This window comes from Nannobrachium achirus (assembly GCF_963921795.1).
Source record: "Nannobrachium achirus genome assembly, chromosome: 3".
Taxonomy (NCBI): Eukaryota; Metazoa; Chordata; class Actinopteri; order Myctophiformes; family Myctophidae; genus Nannobrachium; species Nannobrachium achirus.
In genome coordinates this window covers 17,621,239-17,642,615 of record NC_137812.1, presented here as the reverse complement: position 1 = coordinate 17,642,615, position 21,377 = coordinate 17,621,239, and the positions used below count along the sequence as shown (strand labels likewise).

The following is a 21,377-nucleotide window of genomic DNA, read 5'->3' as shown; positions in this document are numbered from 1 at the left end:
TTAAAATTATATAATTATATGAACTTATTTGTTACCCAGTGCCAATATTGTCTAATGTAATCCTGGGCTCTACACTCCCTCTGCCAACCTGGGGAGAGCAACGGACTGACCTTATGCTTCCTTCTATGCATGAGGAATCCAAGCCGCTTCTTTTCACCTGACAGGGGAAATTTCCCTAGCCGGACGTAGCACGTGGAAGGAACACGTTATTCCAACCATTTCCTTTCCCCTCCAACAGGAGCAGAAAACTAACATCCTGCTTCAAATGTCATTACTGCCCTGTGTCTCTGAACATGAAGCAACCCCTCAATCCTTCCTCTCCTTGTTTACCCCAATTTAATTGGGGTAAATTGGGGTAAATTCAATTGGGGTAAATTTATTGTAATGAAGTTGTCTTAGGAATGCACAAAAAAAAAAGACGTCTCATCCCTCTAACTTGTTTCTATTGATTACTCATGCCATGCCATGGAGAAAAAAATCGCACCCGTGCGAAGTGAGCGGTGCAAAAATATTTAGGGAGTATGATATACTGTGGACTTCACAAATTGAAGATATTAAATAATATCAGTTTGGAACGTTGTGTATTTGATAATATAGCCTCTTCTGCATTAATACAAATTCCCATAACATTTACCAATGTATCCTTTTCTATGATTAACCTATTATATAACATTTATTGTGATATCACAATAACGTCATCTCTCAGATGAAGTTTAATTGGTTAATACTGAGAAACACATTTAATAAAGCTTTCAAAATATTATATTAGAAGATATGACATAGGTCTTACATCATTCACAACATAAATAATAGATACAATTAAAGGTTAAGAGTTATTAAGTCATTCAATGTTGGAGGTAACCAGAATACTCCCAAAAGAGTGAGGAGGATCCAGAGCAACAGAACCTGGGTCAGGAGGCTCCAGAATTGCAGGCCCGAAGAGCTGGGCCCGAAGAGCCCGAAGAACTGGGCAAGAATACAAAAGAACCATAGACCCTTGTCAAGGAGATTCCAGAACCACAGACCTTGAGTCAGGATGTTCTAGAAAAAAGATCCTTCTTCAAGATGGTGGAGGGTCGAACCATAGAAGAGCATGGGTGAGGAGGATCCAGAGCAACAGGACCTGGGTCAGGAGGCTCCAGAAGAGCAGGCCTTGTATGTTCTGGAACCACAGACCTTGCAGCAACAGCTGTACAACCAAATACAACAGCTGTCAGCTATGTTCAAGACCACTGACTTGACTGAATCTTTCAAGAAGACCTTCTGTAAGTGCCCGAACTGTCTTAGAAGATATCACTCTCTCTTTCTCTCTCTTTCTTAGATGGTAAATGGTAAGAGCCATGCTAGTAGCCCTAAGAGCAATCAAACGACGAATCCATATAGAGGACGGAACCATCTCTGGACAGAACCAGCTCTACCACCAGAGCCAGTTAGGCAACCAGGGACCTTATTTGCCTCTAGATTTTGTTTATGACCCTATACTAATTATTTCGGCAAAGCCGAAGTATTTGAATTTCATACCACGATTTGCCAGGATCTGCCAAACATGACATTATTATAGGTATCACCTTCATGATCACTGTCCCAGTTTAGCCAGAAGGCCGGCAAGATGAGAGACCGATTGTACAAAATTCAACAGTAGTTGCAGATCCAAAGAGGAGAAGGAGGTTCTACTGTATTTTCGCTCCCATGAAGTGTCCAGGATATGGGGTTGGTTAGGCGTGGTAAAGCTCGTACTTCGATCTACATGATAATCGCTGTTTATTTATATTCTTTGAATTTCAAAATTGTCTTGAGCTGGATATTCTCTATAATACATGAAAACAAACCACACTTTTAGACAGGGCCCTGTGATTAAAGCGCTCTGTCTAAAAGTGTGGTTTGTTTTCATGTATTATAGAGAAAATTCAAAGAACGTCCTGACCTGACTCCTGTCCTGTCCTGATCTAATACAATTTTGAAATTCAAGGTTAGCACCGCTCAATAGTTTTTTATGACGTATTTAGGCGGCCTAAACGCGTTCTAAATCAGAGTTAACCAATCGGGTGCCTATGTGACTATGACATCATAGACAGATCAACAGAATCGAAGTGTTTCATTGGTCTAGCGGACTCATGTCATCATCATTTGTGACATCATGGTTTTGGTAGAAAAACGGTCTATACTAGGAGCGGTTAGCACCGCTCAATTAGAATACATGAGGATAGTGCATTTTAATGACCCTGAAAGGTCATGTTCAGATACTTTGAAGACAAAGTCATTCGAAATGACAAGTCTGGCATGTGGCAGAGTGTTATTTCTGTTGGGACGATATTTGATGTCTTCTTGCAAAATGATGGCTGTACTGTATTTTCGCTCCCATGAAGTGTCCAGGATATAGGGTTGGTTAGGCATGGTAAAGCTCGTACTTCGATCTACATGATAATTATAAGCTGTTTATTTATATTCTTTGAATTTCAAAATTGTCTTGAGCTGGATATCTCTATAATACATAAAAATAAACCACACTTTTAGACAGGGCCCTGTGATTAAAGCGCTCTGTCTAAAGGTGTGGTTTGTTTTCATGTATTATAGATAAATACATGACTCATACAATTTTGAAATTCAAGGTTAGCACCGCTCAATAATTTTTTATGACGTAATTTAGGCGGCCTAAACGCGTTCTAAATCAGAGTTAACCAATCGGGTGCCTATGTGACTATGACATCATGGACAGATCAACAGAATCGAAGTGTTTCATTGGTCTAGCGGACTCATGTCATCATCATTTGTGACATCATGTTTTTTTTTAAGCGGTCTATAGGAGCGGTTAGCACCGCTCAAAAATTGTATTTGTTGCATATAGACAATAATCTGATTATAGTAAATGTACCCCCATTGATTCCGGATGTCCCCATACGGAATCAATTGGGGTAAGTTTATAGTAATGACATTTTTGTCTTAGGAATGCAAAAAAACTAAATAGAAGAAGAAGTCTTGTCCCTCTAGTTTGTTTCTGATTAGAATTATTGAGTGTGTTACATTTGCCCTTACTTTTGCCCCCAGTCTCCCCTACTTAGATACTGGTATTGCAAGATTCATAAATGACTAAAATATAGATAAAGAGTGTCCTCTTGGGTATTATGATGGTACTGCACCATGTTTAATCACACACTAGAATAGAATGGAGCTGAATTCCTGCCTTCACTTTACACAAAATAATTTGGGGGGTCCCAACCCACAGGTTGATCTAAACCAGGTGTCTTCAACGTTTTTCAGCCCAAGGACCCACTAGCTGAGAGAATTGAAGCAGGGACCCCCACTTATATAATATTGTTTAAAATTGTGTTGCAAATTAAACCTTTTCATAGATCCCAGCAAGCACGGTCAGGACCTGGACCAATCAGTGACGTCTCAATTGGGGCCAGATCAAGTCAAACCATAGTCAGATCTGGCCTAGAATATCACCTGATTTCAACTAGCATGAATCCTTCCCACGAAAACGGACGTCCTGGATTAATCAGAGAGGGTCAGATCTAGGCCAGATAAATATCATAACTACTCAGGCCTAGTTCGGAACGTCACTGGAGTCACCAGAGGACGTTATCATAACGTCATCATGACGTCATTTGGCTTGCAGGGATTTCATAGAATTGTATCATCGCTATTTGTTGGAATTGTGTTAATATTTATGTTCATACATTTAACCACTTAAACCGTCAATACATAGTCAACTTGACCTTTCACTCTGTACTTGGTCTGCTCTTTTTTTCCCTCCACATCAAACCTCTTTGCCAAAAGTAGCTGTTCTACAAGCTTTTGTACTCCTCAGAACAGGGATGCAAGGGTTAATGAAAAATGCTTGTGGTTATTGAAAAAAACTTTCCACTCACACGAAGATTTGGGGCACTCCTTTAGTAACCTGAGGACCCCCCGGTAAATCTCGCTCTTTTGACAACGCAACTTTTCGACAACGGAGCGTCGGGAGGGTTAGCGACTCACCCCACGGAGGTTAGGGATAGGGTAAGGGTTAGGGTTGGGTGTGAAAAGATGACATGTAGAAACAGCAAAGCGCTCCCAGAACCCCCTAGGGGTCCCGGATCCCCTGTTGAAGACCCTTGTCTAAACCACCCAAGTGCATATGAACTCCCCAGTCCCCACAAGGTTTGTACATGGATCAAGTAACAAAAGTACAAAACTTTAACACTATCTTTTAGTCGACACAGATATCGTCATCAATAAAAAGAGCTTTCATCCAGTAGGATGAAAGTACAAATGACAACGGTGGAACAATATAATATACTGTACATACTGTATGGGCCGATGCTGGAGGGAGGGAGGCAGACCGACCCGCCGCGGCACCCTAACACAAATATCTATGAATTGGCAACAAAGGAATAATCAAACCCTGTTTGAACAGAGCGGTGCCTTTGAACAGTTCATTTCATTAAGCTAAAATATATTATGAATTTGTATGTTTTCCATTAATTTCAAGTGTTTGAGTGCTGAGGCAATGCTTTGAGAATGAGGGAATGTAGGGTTGAGCATAAGGGGTAAAACACTGTAGTTTAATTGTCTGGGTTCATTTTGTTCATATTTATTTATTCCATTATTGTCTGTCTTCTGGATGCCAATGTCTTTATAAATGGACAGGTTGTTTACAACTTAGCTAAACTGTGTTTAATATTTGTGCCATGATTATTTGTGTCAAGTTCTCAAGGTCACAATTCATCTTCTGTATAAACATTTGCAGAGTATTATTGGGAACAGTGGAGTAACACACAGACGGTTTAAAATGAGTCAACAGGGAAGTTTGACATTTTATTCAGTTCACAATGTACCAGTATTTGTCAGGCTTTTAATACACTTTAATACACACATTGGAGTGGGCAATGTAAGCAGACTGTAAATCAATTAACATTGTACAGAAACCTTGAAAATTACCAGTAAATAAAAGTATGCAAAGATGGGCATACTGACCTGCTAAATTTAACATAGTAATACGCAATAGGAGTGCTCATGAAATTAAATGACTTCAATTTGATAAAACATCCCCCTTTTGAAGTTTTGATAGACCTCAATGCAATGCAATAGACACATTGACAAGCACTATTCAGTCAAAAAGCTCGTCTGCATCTATATCTCCTGCAATGAATTTCTTTATATTAGCTTCAGAAGCCTTAATCTCTTCTACAGCTTCCGGAAATTCTTCTTCAATATCTTCCATAAGTTCTAACCCAACAACAGCATGTGCAACCCCTACTGCAGCCTCTACTACAGCCCCTACTGTACCCCCTACTACACGACCTACTGCACCCACTACTTTTGCAGTAATTGGGCCAAAGTGATATCCAACTGCAGCCCCAACCATATTTCCTAAAACACTTCCTGCATAAGTGATTAATCGAAGAGCCAAGAATTTGTTCTCATGGAAAGGTTTGCTTTCATCCCCCCGAACCCTCCAAACGGGAGTCCCCCAGGGATCCGTACTTGGCCCTCTGCTGTTCTCCCTGTACACCAAATCCCTTGGTGCTGTAATCTCTGCTCACAATCTATCATATCACTGCTACACTGATGACACTCAACTGTTTTTGTCCTTGCCCCCTTCTGCCACCCAGGTGGAAGAGCGCATTGCTGCATGTCTGGCCGACATCTCACAGTGGATGTCAGCCCACCACCTCAAGCTGAACCCGGACAAGACGGAGCTACTCTTCTTCCCAGCTAAGTCTTGCCCCATGCAAGATCTCACTATTTCCATAGATAATGCATTGGTGACTTCAGTTCCGACTGCTAGAAACCTTGGTGTGGTCCTGGACACCCAGCTATCATTTAAGGCACATATTGCATCAGTCACCCGGTCCTGTAGGTTCACACTCTATAACATCCGTAAAATCAGACCGTTCCTCACCCAGGAGGCAGCGCAGCTCCTCATTCAGACATCTGTCATATCAAAACTCGACTATTGTAACTCTCTCCTCACTGGTCTCCCGGCATGTGCACTTAAACCTCTCCAACTGATCCAAAATGCCGCGGCACGACTGGTCTTCAACCAGCCTAAGTTCTCACATGTCTCTCCCCTTCTCCGCAGCCTCCACTGGCTCCCGGTTGCGGCCCGCATGGAATACAAAACACTGATGCTGACCTTCAAAGCAGCCAAAGGTATGGCTCCTCCATACCTCCAAAAGCTGATCAACCCCTACACCCCCACTCGTTCACTTAGATCAGCCAACACAGGGATGTTGACCGAACCCTCGCTAAAAACTCCAGGGCAAAAATCCACTCGTCCGAGACAGTTTGCCCTCTTGGCTCCCAAGTTGTGGAATAAACTCCCTGTCGCACTTAGAACAACGGACTCTCACTCGCTACCTTTCGCCGTGGACTGAAGACTCACCTTTTCAGACTCCACCTAAACCCTTAGCACTACAGTAAAATCAATGACCATACATGAAGCGAGTTAACATTTGTTTGTTAGGTTTCTTTAGAACTTGATTATATTGTGTTTTTCTCTAGATAGATATCCATTTACATTGTTATATTGCTGTTAATGTACTGACCTATTATCTTGTTTATTATTGCGATGTTGTATCTGCTTATTGTAAGTCGCTTTGGATTAAAAGCGTCTGCTAAATGCCTAAACTGTAAACTGTAAACTGTAAACTGTTGTTGCTTGTCTCAGCTTTCACTCGTGCTTCCCTTTCATGCTCTTCTTTCATAATATTTATTGCTTCTTCCAGAGCCTCTCCCTCATATTTTGCCTTTAGTTCTTCTACCACTCTATTTATCTTCCCCTCATCTTCTTTAAGAATTCTCTGTTTCTCTTCCTCTATCAGTTTCTCTGCTTCTTGGAACATCGCAGTAGTGTAGTGGTTTCCTCCATTCTTCAACACCATGTTGTTGATTTTCTCCAGCAGCTCAGTGACCTGAGAGGGATCTGTGGTTTTGTTGTTGAAGACATGATAGCGACCTTCACATTTGCTGACTAATTCTTGCAGTTTTGGAGTACCTTGCACAATATCTTCAACTGATTCTTCTTCAAGCTGGTCACCATTAGTGAAGAGAATCATGGTGTATTTGTTTGACATTGTGCCAAATACCTCCTGAATTATTTCCACAGCTTTCCGCTCCTCTTCTGTGAATCTTCCCAGTTTGATCACAACCAGGAACACATGGGGACCAGGAGCAGCTAAACTAATTTGATATCTTCAAGGGTTTCATCTGTGGTGAGCTCGGTGTCAAACAATCCTGGTGTGTCAATAACAGAGACATTTCTACCAGCCATTACAGCTCTGGCCTTCTGACAGATCTTTGTCAGAGATGTACCTGAAAACTTAGATTTAAAAGCTTTAAAACCCAGGATGGTGTTCCCAGTGGCACTCTTTCCAGCTCCAGTCTTCCCAAGCATCACAATCCTAACTTCTTCATCATTTATGATGAGAAATGATGAGACCTGGTGGATGAAAATGATATGATGAGACCTGGTGGATGAAAATGATATAGTTATGAACATTTGTTTTTTTTACTTTTTAATTTTTATCCCACGATTTTGCAACCCATTTTCACCCAGTGCCAATTGCCTATGTAATCCTGGGCTCTGCTCTCCCTCTGCCGCGCCTGGGGAGACAACGGACTGACCTCATGCTTCCTTCAGTGCATGAGTAGTCCAAGTTGTTTCTTTTCACCTGACAGGGGGGATTTCCCCGGGATGGACGTAGCGCGTGGAAGGAACACGTTATTCCAACCAGTTCCTTTCCCCTCCATCAGGCTCCCCGGCTGGCCAGGGGGAGGCAGTATAGAGACCAGGATTACTGCATGTTTTTGTGAGGGTATCAACCCTAGGAGACACGGGGAGAACATGCAAACTCCACACAGAAAGGCCCTATCGCCGACCCCACCTAGGGTGTGGGTGCTGATGGACGCGGAGGGAGAAACACGCCCCCAGCACCCACAGCGTCCCCCGGCGGGAATCGAACCCAGGACCTTCTAGCTGTGAAGCGAAGCGCTAACCACTGCGCCACCGTGCCCCCTAGTTATGAACATTTGTGGTAAAAAAAAAAGGTTTGATGACTATTACAAATATATTAATTAGATTACACTATAGACTTCTCTATACTTCGTAAAACAGAGATGAAACTGTTTACTTGGTACACTCTAGGTTCACTACACTAAAAACAGGCAATCTACATGCCAGGACCAGCGCTCAGGGGCGGTAATAAACGGGGGTATGCAGGGCAAGTTGGCGAGGGCACCATGCAACGCCGATGAGAAAAAGGAATTCTCCCAATAGCGAGAAGCAGAGCCCTCTAGGGCTATTTGTCTACTTCTATTTCCAGTACAATTTCAAAATAAACTTGAATGATCGATAGTATAGATAAAAATATGCGCAACGTTTAGAGAGGAAATGGCCTTCAATGGACGCCCCATTTGACGGTCGCCCGTCTCTCTCTCCCCGTGTGCGTCACAGTGCGGCGTGCCTCGTGCGTGAAAATGGGGAAATCTCGCTACTCACCCCACGGAGGTAGGCTTAGGGTTAGGGTTAGGTTTGGTTATCGGAAAGATTACTTGTAGAAATCGCGACATGCTCCCCGTGAAAACAACGGGCATAAAGGAATATAAACAAAAGACCAAGACAAGACAACGTAAAGGCATTAAACAGCGTCCTCTGCTCCTCTCGTCCTCAGCAGCTGGTGAGTCGTGACTATAGAGTTGCTGCTGGCTAATGTTGCACTGTTGGGCTAGTGCAGGTTACAGAAGACCACTGTTTCCAAACACTGGGGTGTGAGCTTGTAGATCTGCTATTTTCGTACTACTAGTTTGGGTCCCCAAACCTTTAATTATCTTAGGTCACAGGCTAAAATGTTTGGGAACCATGCTTGCTGTAGTGGTGTAAAGTAAGTAGATTACTCAAGTACTATACTTAAGTGCAGTTGTGAGGTATTTGTAGGCTACTTTACTTGAGTATGTCCAATTTCCATTACATGCCTCTGATAGAGGCTCTATTCGAGGATAGGAAATCTTGTCTCACTGTGAGTGACTGTGAAATAACTTTCTCCCAAGGTAGGACTATGCTTATAAACCCTATTATATTAAGCGATTCTGCCGCTGTGTAGAACAGTTTTTAACCATTTTTTTTTTACTTTAAAAATTAATAATTTTCTGTGAAAACAGCGCGGCCAAAGGGGGGCGCTCTACTGGTAGGCCCAGGGTGCCATATACCGTGCCATATTTCCTGTTAAGATTGGCACATTTCACCCAGGTTTTTTCATCTCACTCACGTCACTTTGTCTGCTGACCTCACTCAGCAACGAAATAAACAGAAAATAAACAAAAATAAAAATAAAACAATTCACAGGAGGCAAGCAGTGATCACCCCAGGCACTTTTTGAGAGTGAAAAAATAAGAAGACACTTGTGACATGCTTTCCCCAGTAAATGTGCCAAGCTCAATAGGGAACAACGGTAGCCTGGGACCGCTGCTGCCGGTGCTAGCCGATGACAGGCTATGAGTGCATAAATACTGGGGTGTGATTATTATTAGTGTGGTTGCCTAGCAGGACAACCAGACTATAGTCATGGGGAAACTTTATTTAATATTATTCTCTGTTTCTAGTTATTATTATAAATGTTATTCTTTATTTTTACAGACAGCAGCTGAAGTCCTTATCATGTCTTGCTGAGGGTCCGGTGAAGCCGGCCCTGCTACAAGCTCACAACTTGTCACATTTGTGACGAGTTGTGAGATAGATCGCCTTTTTTTTGGTGAACATTCTCCCTAGAAGATGGATGCTGGAGTTTAAGTGGATAAAAGAAAACAAATAATTGTGTGTGTCTCAATACCTATTCTGAAAAAGTGATGATTTAGCATGACAAGACAATGAACTTCAGGAAGAGAGAAGAGGAGCACTTGTCAGCAACGTGGTTCATATACACATTCGTCTAGGGTGCACGGCTCAGGCAAACATTGAACGTAGAACAAGGACGCCAGCACTCACTTTAGATTGAATTCTTCTTGTTTATTAAAAGGTATCACCCCCAGCAGCCGTCAGAACATGCGGACGTTTCGGCCAGCAGGCCTTCCTCAGCGTGTAAACTCAGTTTACACGCTGAGCACGCTGAGGAAGTTTTCAAATAGAAGATATCAAGAAGATATCAAATAGGCCATGTTTTCTTCGATTACTTTCTTCATTTATTTTTAATAATTATTTGGGAAAATTGAAAAAATGGAATACTAAAAATAATTATTAAAAATAAATGAAAAAAGTTAGCGGAAAAACACGGCCTGCTCACATATTAGGAGGGTAATATGAGTCACTAGAAAAATAATGGGTGTTTTTAATGAATCTATCATGGATAAAATGAAGTTTGAAGTCACAATGGGTGTGTGTGGGGAGAGGCCCTGGGCCTGGAGGGCCTGGTAACATTTACATAAAATATCTAAATATTGAATCAAGCAAATTGAAAACTGTTCAGGGTGTTCATAAAAGCCTGATTAGATGATAAAATTACCAAAAGTTTTTTTGAAAGTGAAATATCCCTTTAAGTGTTACCGGTCCATTTGGTTTCATTTGTACACTCGAGTTAAATTAACACCATGGGCCCTATTATGATCCAGGTCTTATGCCTTATGCCTCAACTTCTTTACCTTCTTTTTCACTATTTTGAAAAACATTTTTAAATACTTCAAATGCTGATCTACATCTGCACATTGTGAACTTGCAGATCAGCTATTTGAAATATTTAAAAAAACAAAAACTAAATAGTAAAAAAAGGCAAAGAAGTTAAGGCATAAGGCATAAGACCTGGATCATAATAGGGCCCCATGTATTTTACATTACAAAGCTAAATGTTGTATCCCTATCAGAATGAGTTCCCCCTCCTCCACTATAATGCATACAGGCCTAGGTCTGTCATATTTTGTATCCCTGCTGTCAAAATCTGTTCCCCCTCCAATATAACTCTAGCCTGTATGTAGACTGAGCTGTCATAATTTGTACTGGTATCATAATGTATTCCCCTCTCAACACAGTGCATAATGTTAAACATTGTTTTACAGTTTAGATAAAAGATGTCTTAAAACTAACATGTTAAATCTAATCTACCTGGTTTAAAGCCATGGTTAACTTCACTTCACTGACAAGCACTGGACACTTTCATTTGGCAGACCAGACACAACATTTGGTGCACCGACTAATAGACCCATCATTAGGCATTATATGGAGGGACATTTCTGAGTCTGACCTTGTCACAACACACACCACCCACATGAATGATCCCGTCACTTGCATTGTCCTGATATCACCCTATAGCAGGAGCAGATCTACCAGCTTAAAGAGTATATCTACTATGATGGATGCCACCACATACGCCAGTGTTGCCATCACAGCAGATCGCTAGTAGCCTATGATGATGGGTGCCATCCAATGATGCTATGCTATGCTACCATCATTTATTTGGGATCACCAGTCACCACACACACATGCCCAGATTAGATTACCCACCCAGTCAAAGTCGCAGGAGTTGCCGTCCTCTCGCTGGCTGTCCAGTCGGTCGCAGATGCCGGGCGTCTTGCGGACCACCAGGAAGGCAGTGGACATGAAGAGAGAGGCCACATAGTAGGGCTTCAGCAGCCACTTGTACACCTGCGGCAAGTGGTAGAGGAACGCCAGCAGAGGCGTCAGCAGCGCCATGGTTTATCTCACCAAAAACCTTCAAGTGTTCGTTAAAAAGAACCGGAATGGAATTAATGCTAACGCTAATGCTAAACCTGAAGGCTAAACATACATATCTATTGTATTGTGTTGTGTATGCTGCTTGCTGCTTTCTATGGTCCTTGTGAGGGCTATGTTCCGTGAACAAATTTAGTGTCAGCAAATATAAGACTTCCGGTGTCAATCTCTTCAGAATAAGAGTACCCCTAAAGCCATTGAAAAACGATTAATTTGTATATGATATACACATTAAAAAATATAGATTAGGCATTTAATTGAAGCTATACAACGAAAATTATGTTTCTGTGAAAAAATAACGTTTTAATGACAAAAAAATATATATAGTCTACAACTAGATAATTGCTCTTCAATGGAATGCATACTGCATAGCCTTTACAAATTGGACACTGGAGAGGAGACGGCTCTTCGTGTCGGCACTTTTGACACATGCACGCGTTCACAGAGACCTCCTCTACCACACCACACTCTCCGCTAAGCGGGAGAGGCGGCATTGCAAAATTTGATGGCCGTCCAGTGCGGCCAGGTGCTAAAAAAAGAACTCAAATGGCGCCGTTTTCCGACTCTAGTGGGCGCTGGAGAGGAGACGGCTTTTCGTGTCTGCACTTTTGACACACGCACGCGTTCACAGAGACCTCCTCTATCACACCACACTCTCCGCTAAGCGGGAGAGGCGGCATTGCAAAATTTGCTGGCCGTCCAGTGGGGCCAGGTGCCAAAAAAAGTCCTCAAATGGTGCCGTTTTCCGACTCTAGTGGGCGCTGGAGAGGAGACGGCTTTTCGTGTCGGCACCTTTGACACACGCACACGTTCGGGGAGACCTCCTCTACCACATCACACTCTCCGCTAAGCGGAAGAGGCGGCATTGCAAAATTTGCTGGCCGTCCAGTGGGGCCAGGTGCCAAAAAAAGTCCTCAAACAGTGCCGTTTTCCGACTCGAGTGGGCACTGGACAGGAGACGACTCTTCGTGTCGGCACTTTTGACACACGCACGCGTTCACAGAGACCTCCTCTATCACACCACACTCTCCGCTAAGCGGGAGAGGCGGCATTGCAACTACTGCAGGCCGTCCAGTGCAGCCAGGCGCTTAAAAAGGCCTCAAAAGGCACCATTTTCCGTCTGGCCACGGCTCTTTGTGGCGTGTGTGTGTGTGTGTGTGTGTGTGTGTGTGTGTGTGTGTGTGTGTGTGTGTGTGTGTTTATAAATAATCATTCAAAAGAATAATCATAACACATTATAAACCATTCTATGACTTACTGTATATGGTAAAGGATAAATGCAGTAACACGTGGGTGGGTGACGTGACGTAACGTTTTCGCTGTCCTCGGTGTCAAACATGTATAAATAAAAAATATATTTGTCAAAAACCTTCTGAATATTGTGCAGGACATTAAGCTTTATGTGAACTTACTCAAGATTAAAACATTTAATTCCTCATTTCTTCAGAACTTTCAACCAAACATGGCAAAACTCATGGTGTGACTGTCCTGACCTTGTTTCTCAAAGTGGGAACTTGAATAAAACTAAGAAAAAGAATTGCTAAAAATCATTTGAAAATGAATTTAGGCTAAAAAAAATGTCTATTTGTGAGCCTATATCTTTTCAAAGTCAAAGCATAATGTTTTCAGTCATTTCTGATCAAAAACATTTTGTCCCCCAAACCAAAATCATTTGGTGTGACACTAGTTTGGACAAATTAAAGAGGCAATTATTTGGACACCTATTGGCTAGAGAGGTCCTTCTTCTGTAAGGCTATTCAGCACTCCCAGCACAACTGCAAGACAGGTGTCTGAGGTGAGTTATGATTTTAACATTTTCATGAAATGCCATCTTGTTGAAACTTTGGCAAACTCACCACTTTGGATGTCTGTTGGTGTGACACCTTTTCATTAAAAAAAGCTTAAGTTATTTGAAGTTTTGGTCATATTTCCATGTAGATCTAGGTTGCTTTGTTATAGCTAGCATGCTGTTAGCATGCTAATGTGTACATAGTAGCCTCAAGGTAAACCTAAATGCAGAAAACGTAATATGGTGTGACACTTAATCATAATGGTGTGACATGTCTGCTTGTCACGCCATATGACTTGATTGTCACACCATATGATTTATACTGTATTTAACTACAGATATAACAATAAATAACAAAGTTCCATGTTTCTTTTGTACATTTAAACATTTGTTTTAAACATTTTTACATAAAATGTAATTTAGCTTCATTCAGTGATACTTCAAATTCATCAGACAGAGCAGAAACCCCTTCACAGAAACCTTAACATATTGTTTCAATCTAAACAATATTTTCTCTTTGTCTTAAACTATACATTCCATTTTCTTTTGTCAGCTGGAAAATGACAAGTGCTGAGAGAACGAGAAAGTACAGGGAGAAACTAAACAATGACCCAGCAAGGAGAGAGGAGCCAAAGGGGCGAGACTGCATTTTCTACAAAGAGCAGGAGGTTGTCTGTGGCATAGCAGAACCGCAACAAGGCAGCCGGTTTGCTACCCTCACCAAATACGACTGGCTGATGTACAATACAGTCTAAATGTATAATCTAATCTGATCTAATACTTTTGTACTTTCACTCACTGGACTGGACAGTGGACAGTGTTAAGGTAGGACCCGAGACAAAACTAGCGAAAATAGCTGATCTACAAGCTCTCAACACGTTGTGCTGCGAGAGCTTGTAGATCAGCTATTTTCGGAGTTGCGCAACCCAGCACTCTTTAGCTAGTGGAGATGTGATGTAATGTCATGATTCCTAATTACATTTGTTCAACACAAAATGCTGTGTTCAAGTTCAGGAGACTTCGGAAAAAAGCAATTTACCTGAATGCTGAGTTCTGTTTCCACTAATTGGTGTTAATAAAATGTTGCCTTGGCTCCAAGTGTGGCTATGCGCCTTATTGTCTCTTTAGGATCCTTCTGCCGTGGGCCGGCAGAAGACTTAGGTGTGCGTAGCATTCCTGTGCACATCCTCATCATCCATCTACTACTACAATTCTTTCTTATCCCATGTTAAAGCCCTACAATAATATCCTGTTCAGAAATATTAAGGCCATGTTATCCTGGGTAATTGTTTAATCAATCAGTAAAGTTCAGTACTCACTAATAGGTAGGTTAAAACACAGTTTGCTTTGACACATGAAGATATGATCATACGGTGTGACACTAAATCATTTGAGTACCTGAGACGAATAACAGTATAAGTCCATATTTGATTTTTTTTAATATATACATATTTGGATTTACCGGACTGTAAACCACAAACTAATCTTTTTTGATCTGTTAAATTCTTAATGCAATCCCCCCTCATTTTGTTTAATTGTCTGTTTTAATTTTATCTGCTCCCTTTGTCTGCTGAATATTGCTTGTACGGACTTAGACTGTTGTTCCACAAACTGCTGGAGATATACTGTTTTTCCACTTTCCATAAGTATTATGTCTTATAATTCCTAATATATATGAGTTAAGGCAAAAAATCTAATTCAACAAAATGAGAGGGCAGTACATTAAGACTTTAAGAGATTAAAAAGTTCTAGTTTGTGGTTTACAGTCTGGTAAATCAAAAAAATATCTTTATCCAAAATGTTAAAATACGGACTTAGACTGTTATTCGTCTCAGGTACTCATTTGGTGTGACATTCCAAATAGTGAAAAATCATACCTTTATTAATGATTAAACCAAAAAAATGTTTATGGATTACATAGAGAATATTATCAGGAAGAGTCACAAATATTTGTGTAATTTTAGAGAAAGTTTTGACAGAATACATTTAAAATATGTTGTAAGATCATGAACATGGGCCTCACACAGAGTGTCGATTATGAAAAAAATATACAGATATAATTAATTTTCAAAAAACTATAGTGGATCACTGGTTAGTTATGATAAAGGACTTTGATAAAGTGAGTAACTTAAGAAAGATGTACTCCATTTTCATTTTATGAACAATTATTTTCATGTCACACCATATGACGATTTTAGGCACAAGTACAACAAACTGCTGAATAAAGTCTGATTCCAATAAAATATCTAAAAACAAAATGTATTTCCATAAGGTTGAGAGTGAGTAGAACAAAAGTAAATAACTTTTAATTTAAAGTTTTTTTAAAAACACATTTTTTGGGGCGTCACGTCACTGACCCACAGTGTAACACTGTGTACTAATTACTGTTATAAGCACTCATGAGTCCTCATAATGCATTCATAATACATTATAATTAACCATGTTACGTTATCTGCTTAACATTGATTGATTTTTTCGGTCTTGTGTTTACTGTGCTCATTTTAAAACAAATGTTTGATCAGGACTATGCAATGTGTCTGGGTGTGTACTATGTATATTTATGTTTGCAGGGATCTTTTGTGTGTGCTACTTTTGTGTGACATTTGCACTTTGGTACAAAGCATGTTGTACCTTCTAGCGCCCACTAGAGTCGGAAAACGGCGCCATTTGAGAACTTTTTTTAGCACCTGGCCGCACTGGACGGCCATCAAATTTTGCAATGCCGCCTCTCCCGCTTAGCGGAGAGTGTGGTGTGGTAGAGGAGGTCTCTGTGAACGAGTGTGTGTGTCAAAAGTGCCGACACGAAGAGCCGTCTCCTCTCCAGTGCCCACTAGAGTCGGAAAACGGCGCCATTTGAGGACTTTTTTTGGCACCTGGCCCCACTGGACGGCCAGCAAATTTTGCAATGCCGCCTCTCCCGCTTAGCGGAGAGTGTGGTGTGGTAGAGGAGGTCTCTGTGAACGTGTGTGTGTGTCAAAAGTGCCGACACGAAGAGCCGTCTCCTCTCCAGTGCCCACTAGAGTCGGAAAACGGCGCCATTTGAGAACTTTTTTTAGCACCTGGCCGCACTGGACGGCCATCAAATTTTGCAATGCCGCCTCTCCCGCTTAGCGGAGAGTGTGGTGTGGTAGAGGAGGTCTCTGTGAACGAGTGTGTGTGTCAAAAGTGCCGACACGAAGAGCCGTCTCCTCTCCAGTGCCCACTAGAGTCGGAAAACGGCGCCATTTGAGAACTTTTTTTAGCACCTGGCCGCACTGGACGGCCATCAAATTTTGCAATGCCGCCTCTCCCGCTTAGCGGAGAGTGTGGTGTGGTAGAGGAGGTCTCTGTGAACGAGTGTGTGTGTCAAAAGTGCCGACACGAAGAGCCGTCTCCTCTCCAGTGCCCACTAGAGTCGGAAAACGGCGCCATTTGAGGACTTTTTTTGGCACCTGGCCCCACTGGACGGCCAGCAAATTTTGCAATGCCGCCTCTCCCGCTTAGCGGAGAGTGTGGTGTGGTAGAGGAGGTCTCTGTGAACGCGTGTGTGTGTCAAAAGTGCCGACACGAAGAGCCGTCTCCTCTCCAGTGCCCACTAGAGTCGGAAAACGGCGCCATTTGAGAACTTTTTTTAGCACCTGGCCGCACTGGACGGCCATCAAATTTTGCAATGCCGCCTCTCCCGCTTAGCGGAGAGTGTGGTGTGGTAGAGGAGGTCTCTGTGAACGAGTGTGTGTGTCAAAAGTGCTGACACGAAGAGCCGTCTCCTCTCCAGTGCCCACTAGAGTCGGAAAACGGCGCCATTTGAGGACTTTTTTTGGCACCTGGCCCCACTGGACGGCCAGCAAATTTTGCAACGCCGCCTCTCCCGCTTAGCGGAGAGTGTGGTGTGGTAGAGGAGGTCTCTATGAACGAGTGTGTGTGTCAAAAGTGCCGACACAAAGAGCCGTCTCCTCTCCAGTGCCCACTAGAGTCGGAAAACGGCGCCATTTGAGGACTTTTTTTGGCACCTGGCCCCACTGGACGGCCAGCAAATTTTGAAATGCCGCCTCTCCCGCTTAGCGGAGAGTGTGGTGTGGTAGAGGAGGTCTCTATGAACGAGTGTGTGTGTCAAAAGTGCAGACACAAAGAGCCGTCTCCTCTCCAGTGCCCACTAGAGTCGGAAAACGGCGCCATTTGAGGACTTTTTTTGGCACCTGGCCCCACTGGACGGCCAGCAAATTTTGCAATGCCGCCTCTCCCGCTTAGCGGAGAGTGTGGTGTGATAGAGGAGGAGGTCTCTGTGAACGTGTGCGTGTGTCAAAAGTTCTGACACGAAGAGCTGTCTGTTCTCCAGTGTCTAATTTGTAAAGGCTATGCACTCCAGTGAACAGCATTTATCTATTTAGATATATTTTTTGTTATTAAAACTTTTTTTTTTACACATACACATATTTTTTTGTTATATGGCTTTGTTCAAATGCCTAATTTATATTTTTAATGAGCATATAATTTGCAAATTCAACGTTTTTCAATGGAATTAATTACGAGCATTTTACTTTGAAGGCGAATGCTTCAAACCAGAAGTCTTATATTTGTCAGCTCTGACACCGGAAGTTATATATTTGCTCAGTTCACGGACCTGAGCCTGAGGAGAATTAAAACACCGAAGGAAGTGGCGGAGGTCACCGAGGACGAAATGCCGAAGATCGGCGCTAATTGGCTGCTCGGGAGACCTGATCGGCGCTCATTGGTCGAAGGCTAGCTAACCAGCTTTGGGTTCTATTTGCTGTTCGACCCTCGTATCCGATCTAGAGCCCGCCTACTGTAACTGGTGGTTTTTGAGCTTTTTACATACTCACACGAATTATTTCCGTATCCGCTCCAGACCGGACATGCAAGGTTTAAAACGAGTTGATCTCAGAAGGCAGTGGGTAATAACCTAGTGGAGTAGCTCATCAAGCATCAAAAGTTGAGGCGTTCTGTTTACATTAGATTGTTGTGCTAGCCTCCACTACATCCAGCTTGGATGGCTCAACATTTGTTTAGATAGACGGAAACCACCAAATCTCTCGACCTATACAGGGGGGCAGCTATGATGGAGAGGATCGAGGGCCACTATAATTTCCACACTCACTCACTCCACACCAGTGGCGTAGCCAGAAAATACATTTTAGTAGTCGAAATGCCAGCCAAAATGCCAGTCCAGACCCATATGCATATCTCTTATCCCCGTATTTTAACATTCGTCATTCTATATCCGCCTGTCTTTCAATGTTAGGCCTATATGAGATAAATAAAGTGGTTCCTGTGTAAATAAGCCGTAAAGCTTAGTATAGGATCTCCTTTGACCTTGTACCAGTGATGTGTGCTGTCATGAAACTGTACTTTTTCCTATTGCAAACTTCTAATAAATTCTTCAATCAATCAATATTACGCAAAAGTAGCAAAAATAGACAATCTACAAGCTCAAATTGTGTCACATGTTTTGAGCTTGTAGATCTGCTATTTTTGCTATTGTTTTTAATTGGAAGTTTGAATTATGTTTTATCTATTTTTAATTGGAATCCTTTATTTAATTTCAAATGCATTTAGTTATAGCCCACTTTTTAATTAACTTAAATACAAATACATTAAAAATTAAAATAATACAATTAAATGTTAATACTAGTCTAAGTAATTAAAGTGGATCATGTTTGCATGTTTGGAACAGCAATAATATATCAGTAACCTATTCCGATATTAACCTGTGGGCTGCATTAAGTGAAGGTGGGGGCTGCATGTGGCCGCCAGTTGCCCATAACATAGACTGATCCTGATCATACACCTTTTTTGAGGTGAGCACCTCAGATACTATGGTGTTAATCTCTCATCATTGTACTTTGGTTATTTATTTACTTTTTCTGATTTGTTTTCTGTTTGGCTTTCTTTTTGGGTTGTTTTTCTTGGCTTGCTCAGTCCTGTCTGTTTTTGTTGTGAAGTTTCATAAAAGGAAAAATATAATAAAAAACGCCCTATGTTACTGTAACTATGATGGTAATTAGTAAGAACATCATTATGGATGTAACCCACAACTAAATAAACAACTGAACAAATTCCAAGCCACCACTGCAAATAGCTTAAATATTGTAATCATTACTGATCAACTGATCAATCATTAGCTGTACTAATGATCTCATTTTGGCCATTAAAATACATTTGTGAATTGTTCTTCAATAAATATAAATATATAGGCATTTGTTTATAATGTACCATGATTGGTTATTTCCCCAAACAAAAGTTGGGAGTAATACAAATTAGTTTTTTGTTAATTGGAAATCAGTTAAAAAGGACTTACTGTCCAGAAACAAAGGTATACTATTTTTAGCAATTAGCATAAAGGTGACTTCACACCTAACAGCCTACTTCCAACAGGCAACAAAAGATTGGGTGTATTGATACATGCTTATTGACTTTATGTGTACACACACACACACACACACACACACACACACACACACACACACACACACACACACACACACACACACACACACACACCCTTCCATGTCTTCTATTTTAAAAGAGACACTACAGCTGTTCTTCTGCAAACATTAAGCCTTTATTACTAGCCCATTCATTGTAGAACACTACAAACCAACATGTCTCTTGTCTTCCATTTGTCCTCTTCATCAAGGCAAATAGACTGAATGCATTGCATTCACAGATGGTATAAATTGGGTTACAGCGGTCTGACAGACACTCAATAAACAAAGAACTCAGATACTTATAAACCATTAAAGTACAAACAGAGACAGCTAAAAAGCTTAACAAAAAGGCAAGGGGGAATATAACCAAATACAGTATGCTAGGGAATGACTCTATTAGCCAAACAACAAATAAGGAGTAAAATCCAACCTCATTGATCCCTGGGAGGATGGTAGCCACAAGCAACTTAGATGATATCTGCATCTAATTTGTGACAAGCTCCATTGACAGTCAATTCATGTAACAGAAAAGTCCAACTGACTGCATTAAAGACGACAAACTCATCAATACTGCAGCTGTACGGAAAGCTTGGGTTATCCTCTTTGTCTCTGTCAAGACTAGTTTTAAAAATGTGCACTCGTTTTTAAAAGACCTGGTCAATCCCTTTGGCCAAAAAAAGAAGAGGGCTCATTGCCATGATGTTTAAATTGTCTATCCAAGGGACAGTCAAGATTTGTAATGTGAATGTTGTGTCTAGACTGTGTTTGGTGTATTCTGGGCAATGTGGAAGACCACCAGATAAGGGTTCTCATTGAATAGAAATATGGTTCATTGCCAGTAATCCAGTTATATTTAGCCTCGTCAGGATGTCCATAAGTTCTCTCTTGAAGGACTTTAGGATTGAGTGTAAAACACTGTAGTTTAATTGACTGAATTTATCTTGTACATTTTTATCTTTATTGTTCCATTATTGTCTGTCTTCTGGATCCCAATGTCTTTATCAATGGATAGGTTGTTCCAAACAATGCACAGGTTGTTTACGCTAAACAAGGCTCTAATTCGTTCTCCTGCTATACCACGAACATGTGGAACGCCCTTCCGCAAGCCTTAAAGGAGTGCAAATCTGCAAAATTGGTATGAAAAGTCACCTTCAGGCGGCTGCTACTTGAGACATGTAAATAGACTAGGTCCCCATGCTTCCACCCCCCTCCCCTTTCTGCTTTTGTAATCGATGTTATCCTTTTTCTGCTTTTGAAATTGATGTTATCATACTGGTAAAGTACTATGTTCTATCTGTCTGTCTTTCAATGTTTTATGAGATACATTAAGTGGTTCCTGTGTAAATAAGCCGTAAGGCTTTCTAGGATCTCCTTTTAGTTGACCTTGTAGCAGTGATTTGTGCTGTCATGAAACTGTACTTTTTTCTATTGCAAACTGCTAATAAACTCTTAAATCAATCAA

The 21,377-nt window shown here is 41.4% G+C and overlaps 1 pseudogene across 1 annotated transcript; it reads right to left on the bottom strand.

The window, feature by feature from the left end:
- Nucleotides 1–1,060: 1,060 nt before the first annotated feature.
- LOC308282035 (GTPase IMAP family member 9-like) lies at nt 1,061–11,662 on the bottom strand (annotated as a pseudogene). Its single transcript has 3 exons — nt 11,474–11,662; nt 6,750–7,426; nt 1,061–1,162 (listed from the first exon to the last, which is right to left on the bottom strand). The product of its transcript is annotated as a GTPase IMAP family member 9-like (transcript).
- Nucleotides 11,663–21,377: the final 9,715 nt, after the last annotated feature.